Below are 9645 nucleotides of genomic sequence, written 5' to 3'. Positions count from 1 at the left end.
TATTATCAAAGGACAAATAGGAACTGATATTTAGAAAGAATCAATCACTAACAAAGCTATCGATGAGAAGTGTTTGTAAACAAAAACGTTTCACTGGCAAATTACTGAACAGTAGAGAGTACAGAGAGAACATATTTGTATACAATATTTCATCTATTCAAGTATCTAGAATAGATTATACAAACATTATTTACAAATATTCGATAGGTTATTTAAATTTTCAAATATATGATTTTTTTTCTTAAAAAATATATTTAAGAATATACTTAAATATAATGTTAATTTCATATTATTATATTGTTCACGATAATGTACATAATGTCATCGCAAAATATATTTTTTACAAGCAAAACCTTCAAATTCGAAAAGTTAAAATTTTTAAAATAAAAAATGTAATTTAAAAAAAAACGGCTGTAAGAATTATTTCAATTTTTCCGAGAATTTTCTTTACTTTTATTGTAGAATCGAATAAAAGAATGAAATTCGACCTGGTATCAACCTTCGATTTAAATTTGTTCAGGCACCCCGTGAAGCCTTTGAGTTGCTAAAGAATAAATTAGTCTCCAAACCAATTTTATCTTTATATAATCCGGGAGACGAAACGGAACTCCACTGTGATGTGAATTCGCGAGGCTTCGGTGCGGTATTATTACAGCGGAAAACGGATGGACGTTTTCATCCGACCTTTTATTTTTCGAAAAAAACTACTGAAGTCGAGTCGCGTTACCACAGTTACGAGCTTGAGACACTAGCTATAGTATACGCCTTAAGGAGATTTCGTATTTATCTTCAGGGTGTTCCTTTCAAAATAGTTATTGACTGTAACGCGCTTATCATGACGCTGAATAAAAAGGAAATAAACCCACGGATTGCACGATTGGCACTCGAATTACAGAATTTCGATTACTCTACGGAATATAGGCCCGGAAAGAGAATACAACATGTAGACGAACTGAGCCGAGCGAGCGGCATCTTATTGTTAGTGGTAGAAGCGAATATCTTTGAATTCGAACTATCCGTTTGTCAGGCGCAAGATCCGGTCATAAAAGAATTAAGAACGCGTTTAGAAAAAGAGCAGGATAGCCTATGCGAAATGCGGAATGGTCTCGTCTATCGCAAAAAGGGTGACAAAGTTTTGTTTTTTGTTCCTCGTGCAATGGAGCAGAATTTACTTTACAAATATCACAGCGAATTTGGTCATTTCGGAATAGATAAAACATTAGCGTTATTACAGGAAACGTATTGGTTTCCGAAGATGAAAGCCAAAATTGACGAATTTATAAGGAATTGTACGACATGTATCGCTTTTTCAAAAACGTCAGGCAAGAGTGAAGGCTTTTTGCATAATATACCGAAGGTATATAAGGTGATGAAGAATATAAGGTGATGTATCCTTTGCGACGATACACGTCGATCATTTTGGCCCTGTAGATCGAGCAAGCTCCACGAAAAAATATGTGTTTCTAGTTGTAGATGCGTTTACTAAGTTTGTGAAATTGTACGCGGTAAAAACAACGACTTCACGTGAGACAATTCGATGTCTGAGAGACTATTTTAGCGTTTACAGTAAGCCGAGAATTTTAATATCCGATAGAGAAACTAGCTTTACATCTAAAGAATTTGAAGGATTTATGGAAGAAACTAAGATAAAACATGTAAAAATTGCGACTGCGTCACCTCAAGCGAACGGTCAGGTTGAGAGGTATAATAGAATTTTAGCGCCGGCATTGGGCAAATTGTATGACGGGAAAGACTGGCATAGATCGTTAGGAGAAATAGAGTTCGCTACAAATAATACGATAAACCGGAGTACGGGCGAAACTCCTAGTCGATTACTGTTCGGAGTGTTTCAGCGAGGACACGTGTTCGACGCAGTCAGAGAATACGTCGAAACACAGAATGAAGAAGATGGAAGAAATTTAGTGCGAATGCGAGCGAGAGCAGCTGAGAAAATTAAAAAGACTAGCGCCTATAATGAGATTTATGTAAACAAAAAGCGTAAAGAGGCGCGAGAGTATTTTGAGGGCGACCTAGTTGTAGTGAAAAATTTCGAAACGGGTGGAAAACTGGCTCCTGCGTATAGAGGACCCTACCGTGTTGTTCGCAAGTTAAAAAACAATCGGTATGTCGTGGCAGATATTGAAGGTTGCCAAGTGTCGCAACGACCCTACCAGGGCTGCGTTCAGAATCATCATCTGAGTGCACCCAGGTGTCGTGTTATCCTTGTTTATCATTCGTGAACAACAAGGATAAAACAATATCTGGGTGCATCCGGACGACGATTCTGAACGTACCCCAGGGGACTTGGGAAGCATCCAATATAAAACCTTGGCGCGAACAATCGGCAGAACCCTCGCCGGGAAGCGATTCTAAAAACACGGAATACAATTCATAAGAATTAGCGTTAAGACGGTCGGGACGACCTATAGTTAGAAATGGCCGAAACTGTAGTATATAAGAAAAGGAACGACGCGGAATCTTCTCGGAAAAAGATTATTTTTAAGAAACAATGCGGACTAGCCGCGTACATAGTAATGTAAGTCGCCGGCAGGATCGTAGTAGCTGCGGTCACGTGGCCGGGCGCGTCTAATGCGAGAGGAGCAAGTCTGGAAGAAGGTTCCGCGCAGGACAAAACGGACATCTTATAATAAAAAGTTTTGAGACTGTACACGTCGTATTGCTTCTTCTTCCCGAAATCCCGACAGATTATTATTCCCATCTCGGTCTTGCCCTACAGAAGGAAGAAAGGAGGAAACATTTCAAGGAACTCTTAGACGGTGTGGACGAGGAAGAGATTAGGGATCAACAGATCAATAAGCAATTTACAAGGCAGAATCAAGAGGTACCACAGGAAGAGAAATTGAAGAATGATGAGATAGACAAGGTGGTACTTAAAATGAAGAAGAAAAAGACGTCAGATATAGATGGGATTCCAATGAAGGCATAGATATATGCAGGAGAGGGATTGCAAGCGAGGCTGACGTGCCTGATACAAAAAATATGGAAGGTAGGCACGTTGCTGCAGGATTGGAAGGAAAGTATAATTGTACCATTGTATAAAAGAGGAGACAAAGAGAGGACAAACGAATTATAGAGGAAATTCGTTATCATATCATAAAAATGAAAAGGTCAAGCCATGTTCAAAAAGAGATACTCAAAAGAAAGGAATCAAGAGGGAAAGAAATCAAGAAGCTAGGAAGGAGAATGTCTTTCTGTTGTTTGCGAATTTAAAAGCTACATTGGACCAAAGTGGACAGATTTAAGCTATGGGAAATCTGAAGAAGTAAAGGTGTAAGTGAATACTTGCTAAGAAGGTTAGAGAAAATGTACGCAGAGACGAAGGTAAGGATAAGGACGAAGCATGGAAACACGGAACAGTTCAGGACAATGAAAAGAGGGTTCTGTGTTGAAATCACTCCTGTTTAATTTATATATTGCGGATATGGATAGGAAATTGGAGAAAAGAGGGATAGCTAGGGTAAGAATAAGTAGGGCTAGAATATGGTCCATGGACAATGAAAGGAGAGTTCTGTATTGAGATCACTCCTATTTAATTTATATATTGCGGATATGGATAGGGAATTGGAGAAAAGAGGGATAGGTAGGGTAAGAATAAGTAGGGATAGAATATGGTCCTTAGCATATGCGGATAATATAGTTTTGATAGCTATAGGGAGGCGATGCAAGATATAATGAGTGTGCTCAAAAGATTTTTAAAGGAAAGGAATCTAGAGTTATGCATAGAAAAAACAAAAGTTATGATATGTGGAGGGACAAGGAGAAAGAGTAAAGGGAAATGAAAATGGGGAATAAGGAGCTGGAAGAGGTATACGAATTTAAATATTCACGTTTTATCTTAAAAAGGAGAGGAGATTATAAGAATCATATTAGAGAATTGAGTAGAAAAGAAAAAATAGTGGCTAGAAAGATATGGGGCTAGATAATAAAGAGAATATGGGGTGATGATTTAGACGAATCTAAAGAAAGGATAATAATAAGTCTATGGAAAGAAAAAATAAGAACAATAATAAGAAAGGAGGTGAGCAAAGATAATGGTTAAGGTTTAAAAGATACTAGAAGGTATTATGTAGAAAAGTTTTGTGTATTAAAAATCAAAAGGGTAGGAGTAAGATAAGAGTAATAGAGATAAGGAAAAGGTATGTAATATAAGTCCGGCGAATTAAGAACTAAGAATTGAGAATAAAAAAAGGTAAATAAAAAATAACAGATGTGTGATGTAAAATAGATTGTGTAAAATGGCTATCAGCTAAAGCTTAAGTTTTATGTGTATATTTTGTTTGTATATTGTATATATTGTACTATCATATGTATGTGTAAGTATTATAATATGTTATATGTATAGTATAGTCTATATAGAGGTAGTTTTAAGTCATAGTTCATAGGCAAGTTATAGGTAAGTTAAGGACAGGAAAAATAAATGTGCAATTAAGAAGTATACAAAAGGTATGGATGGATGAGTGAGGTAAGGAAAATTGTAAGTCCCCTTCCTGGCTTTGTCAAAAACGCTGAAATAAATAAATATTCTATTCCATAAATAAAAATATAAAGATATAAATATTAATAATGTAAAATAAATTGAACAAATTTAATAGAAGCTATAGCCTTTTTAAGAATCATACTTGATTTTGGCATGAGCAGAATCCGCCCAGAGCCATAAGGTACGACCCATGCTAGTAAAACCGAGGCCGGAAGTCATAATTGAACTAACTTCTGGAAATGATTGCATCAGCCATTCCGAAATAAAGTTATTTTCCGCCTGATTAGTAATATCAATGAGTCGTGCATTCCTTCGTTTGCAATATTCCAATGCTTCAGCTTGATTAAATCCACTATCAGCTAAGTGATAACATTGACCATCATGAGGTGTTTCGTCCTTGTAACAATGTGCGATACGATTGGGAGTACATCGAACACCAATCGCATCTCTATCCACGCGGCACTCTTGATTATGTGTGAATCTATATTATCATGATTATCATGATCAATTTTATTGTAATGATTTTTAGTACATTTTTATTACAATTTGTTTTGGTAAAACATTGCAAATAAAAAATAGACATAAACTTAACAAAAATAAAAAAATGTTAATTACAAATATTTTATTGTTGCTATATGCATAAGAAATTTAGATTTTTATTGTCTGATCATCTTTGTTCAATAAAAAAAATATTTATAAAACACTGATAACTTATGTCTTACTTGCATAATTGAAATTTGGTTTCATTGCCGAAACATGTTACAATATTTGCAGCGATCCAAATTGGCGTACTATTACCATTGTTTCTGCCTTGCCAAGCCATTTCTGCGCCCCTATAGTAAAGAAAATAATCTATATAATACAACGTTTGTCAATCATTTTATCATTCTAAATAATGAAAGTTTATAATACTCATTTATAGATAAAAATATCGAAATATAAAACATATTTACATACATGTATTGTATATATCCCTTAAAGAAACCTTTTTAAAAAAAGAAAAAAAATACGCCAAGTACATAAAAAAGATATTGAACTTCTTAATCAAAGACGGATATGAAATGAATTGTTGTACCTCTTGGTGTAACAAGATATTATTTTGAGATTCGATCCGCTCAAAGGGTTGGAACCCACGAGGAAAGACGAGGATAGTGAAAAAGGTCGTCGAACAAACACTAATTTCATCACACTTTTATTTAAAATAACCTCTTTTATTTAACAATTTTAATAATTGATTACAAATGTTGCACCTTTCATTGATATAATTATTTATTACAATAGTTTACAATTTATTTTAGTAATCGTAACCTTTTATTTAAGTAATACAATTATTTAATTAAATGAATATACTTTAAAGTTCTCGCTCGTGACTTACGAGTAAACCGGTCGGGCGACGAACGTTATCGCGGATGTTACTTGACTCGGTTATCGCGACGCGCGTAACGTATCGTTACGTTTAGATTTATGACAAGACTCTGCGCTCGGCAATTAGGCGGTCGCTTATATTGAGTTTGATGATGTCGCTTTTGGTCTTCGATCGGACCATATATGGTAATATTCATCGCGCTAGAGGCGCGATCGCGTGATTAAAGAATGTGCAATCTTGCACTTCCACTGTCGGTTACCATACCTATTAATTCTTTTTCTACCAATTTTAACAAGGTACATAAATTCATATACTTTTAAAATAATTTTTATGACTCCATTAAGTTTTATTTTGTATTTTTATTAGGACCTTTTTTACTCTTATGACATCAGTTTTCTACATCTTTTGTACCTTAATTATGCAGTTTGGATGAAGATTGTTTGTAATTTTTGTATTATTTAACCAAAGAATGTTTTATATTTATTGTACTTTTTTAATTATATTTAAATTTTACTTTTATACATTGAAAATGATCCGATCGGAGTCGAAACGTCTGGGAATTTTATATGTATATAGTTTGTTTTTTTAAATTATACGTACGTTAAACATATTTGGTTCTTTGCCCTTTTTCTTATTTATATTGTTTTATACATGTCGAGCCTTTTCATTACTTATTTTTAAATGATAACATTTTAATGTTATTTATAATATTTTATGAGTTTAACAAATATTAGAAAAAATTTTTAGAATATTTTATTTATTTCTAATAAAGCCAATTAATAAAAAAACTAGAACATAATATTGCATTTACGATTCCTCACAATCTCAAAAAATTTATAAAGAAATTGCCAAACACCACTTGGACAATATGTCCCAATGTGGAGTGGTTTATGGAATAAACTGCATTAATTGTAATATATCGTATGTGGCCAAAAACCAAGAGACAGTTTGGAGAACTAGAATATCAGTATGTAATCAGATATATCATTAAAAGGAGCGGTATTATCTCCTTTAGTATTGTCTAATCACACAGACTATTCGAAACACATGAGTTCGCCTGGTAACACGTAAAAGTAATGGATTATGAACCTTCAAGCATAAAAAGAAATATATCAGAAGTGATACATATAAAGAAATAGTCTCATAGTCTTAATAAGCAAAACGATTCAGAATTATTTCCAGAATCTTATTCTTCCATTTTCAATTCTTTCCTCACTTAATAATTTTACCACTACTCTATACTTCTCCCCCCCCCGCCCCACGGTATTGGTACAAGTAGATTCGATTGCCTCTGTCACATCATTTTTGTGTAACAATCAACCCAGATAACTAGCATAAATCATGGATCTATTATTTATGAAATCTAAATATTAAAGCTACAAAATCGCAAATATTGAGGTAATGTTTTTCTTCAAAATAATTATTTTTGTACCAATTTAATCTGTGTTAAAAATAATTACATTTTCGACAGAAAGAATTTTGGTTGTTTAGATAAAATCTGTAAGAGCAATATCGACAGAAATCTGACAAAGAGAATTGATTCAAACAAAAGTGTTACGTTCATTTCCATTACATGTATAAACAAATATGCCCCCACTCGCTACACATAGAATTTTTCATTACAAGTGCCGTCGTAATGTGCCTATACCGAAACGTTTTTGCATAGAAGAGTGGGGAAATAATCAACGGCTTGAAGTATTGGCTATTTCCCGCACGCAAAAGCGTTGAGGTATTTGGCACGCGTAATGAAAAAATAAATATGCCATCGTTGTTTTCCGGATAATTACAAACTTGTTACACTGAGGATGATCTATTGTAAAAAGATCGAAACGTTTGTATTAAATTCTGTTTATTTGTAAATATATTATAAGTATTAACACCAAGCTCAGTTTATTAGCCTTATTTATTACAAGTGCCGTCGTAATGTGCCTATACCGAAACGTTTTTGCATAGAAGAGTGGGGAAATAATCAACGGCTTGAGGTATTGGCTATTTCCCGCACGCAAAAGCGTTGAGGTATTGGGCACGCGTAATGAAAAAATAAATATGTCATCGTTGTTTTCCGGATAATTACAAACTTGTTACACTGAGGATGATCTATTGTAAAAAGGTCGAAACGTTTGTATTAAATTCTGTTTATTTGTAAATATATTATAAGTATTAACACCAAGCTCAGTTTATTAGCATTATTTATATTTTGATATTTGCATAATATAATAATGTATAGATATAAATTTACTAAAAATTCCAACACAGTCTTTAAATTGTGATAGTTTTGGTTTGCATACCTGCTATATCCGAGCTGTCTACATAAAATGTGAGCTTCTCTTAAAGTCCAACTATTTCTAGAATCGCATAGAATACCCCAACCAGGCAGCACACCTTGTACCTCAACATAACCATTACTAGGCCCAAAACCATCTCTCAAACGAATAACCTATTAATATATTGAGTAAAACGTTTTTTTATGTTATTACGATTCATATTAAATGTTCAATGTACCTTTATGTAAATATTCTCACCTGACCAGATATAGGCGTTGGTCGAATGGACTTTTTCGAATGAATTAATGGATGCACTGGCTGCACGTAATAAATTGGAAATGGCAGGTCTTGTAAAATAAAAATAATTATTATTAATTAAATAAATTATAAATGTTTCATTTATAAAATATGTTACGTATATGGTTATAAAAATATGTAGGTAAAAATTGCGAAGTATAGTCTTGTTTTATGAAATACATATGTAATATTATGATATTATGATATTATTTATTCTAAATATTTTAACATTCAATGTTTAGATTCAAATAAAATTTAAAGCTAAAAATGACACTAATTGCTCAAATATATGAAAATTTTATTAATCATCAATATTCAAATATATAAACATGTATAATTATTTTTTTATTTGTTATATTTAATCATATGTTCCATCAAATGTATTGTCTTTTTCATTCGATACATTTCGTAGGATTATTTTAATGCTCTTAAGTATTTTATTTTTCAATTTCAAACATCTGATGATTTCGGATGCGATCGTACATTCCCTCTGTAGAGTTTGCAACATCTTAGATTTTTCTTCTGATACTCCAACTCCAGTTTGTTGACATGATCATTACAAAAGGGTTAGGTTACGTATGGGTACAAGATGTCGGACAGAAGTAGTGGTAGGGGACAGTTGGCGCATCTTTGATTATAGGTCTTTACCCACGAGGTGTCCCGGCTCAGGTGCGCCTCATCTAGAGACACGGTAGTATATAAAGAATATTACTACGTCGACCCGCCATCAGAGGTCTATCGATATTCGCAAATTCTTGCAAGTGCTGAGACACGCGTATATCTCTTTATATAGAATCTCGATTTAATAACTTACACCGGCGTCTAAGGTAGGCTTCCACTACAATACCTTACTGATGAGTCCAGTAGTGGAAGCCGGGACGAAACGCCAAACATTACGTGATATTCTTCGCAATATAGAATATTAGAATATATTATCAGATTTAGATTGACTCTTATTCGCCATTCTCAACGTATTAATTATTGTTTATAAAAAGAGTCCTTTATTTCTTCAATTATTTGTTTTCAAAACCGCAGGTTGTAATAACGCGGATAATACTTTGCAATTCTGTTCATTAAGTAAAAATTTACAGTTTCTAGATTAATTGCGTTTCAAGACCGAAAATCCATCGGCGCGCAAATATTTAGGAGGGGGGATATTTCAGATTATTAGAGTTGCGTTGCAAGACCGAAAAATCTTTCGGCGCGCAACAATTAAGAAG

The 9645-nt window shown here is 33.6% G+C and overlaps 1 long non-coding RNA gene across 1 annotated transcript; it reads right to left on the bottom strand.

Moving 5' to 3' along the window:
- Window positions 1-7882: 7882 nt before the first annotated feature.
- On the bottom strand, window positions 7883-8427 carry LOC108779795 (uncharacterized). Its single transcript, XR_001940881.1, has 3 exons — window positions 8387-8427; window positions 8153-8301; window positions 7883-7961 (listed from the first exon to the last, which is right to left on the bottom strand). It is a non-coding gene; the product is annotated as an uncharacterized LOC108779795 (long non-coding RNA).
- Between the last annotated feature and the right edge of the window lie 1218 nt (window positions 8428-9645).

This window comes from Cyphomyrmex costatus, unplaced genomic scaffold (genome assembly GCF_001594065.2).
Source record: "Cyphomyrmex costatus isolate MS0001 unplaced genomic scaffold, Ccosl1.0 scaffold62, whole genome shotgun sequence".
Taxonomy (NCBI): Eukaryota; Metazoa; Arthropoda; class Insecta; order Hymenoptera; family Formicidae; genus Cyphomyrmex; species Cyphomyrmex costatus.
This window is presented reverse-complemented; position numbering and strand designations above follow the sequence as displayed.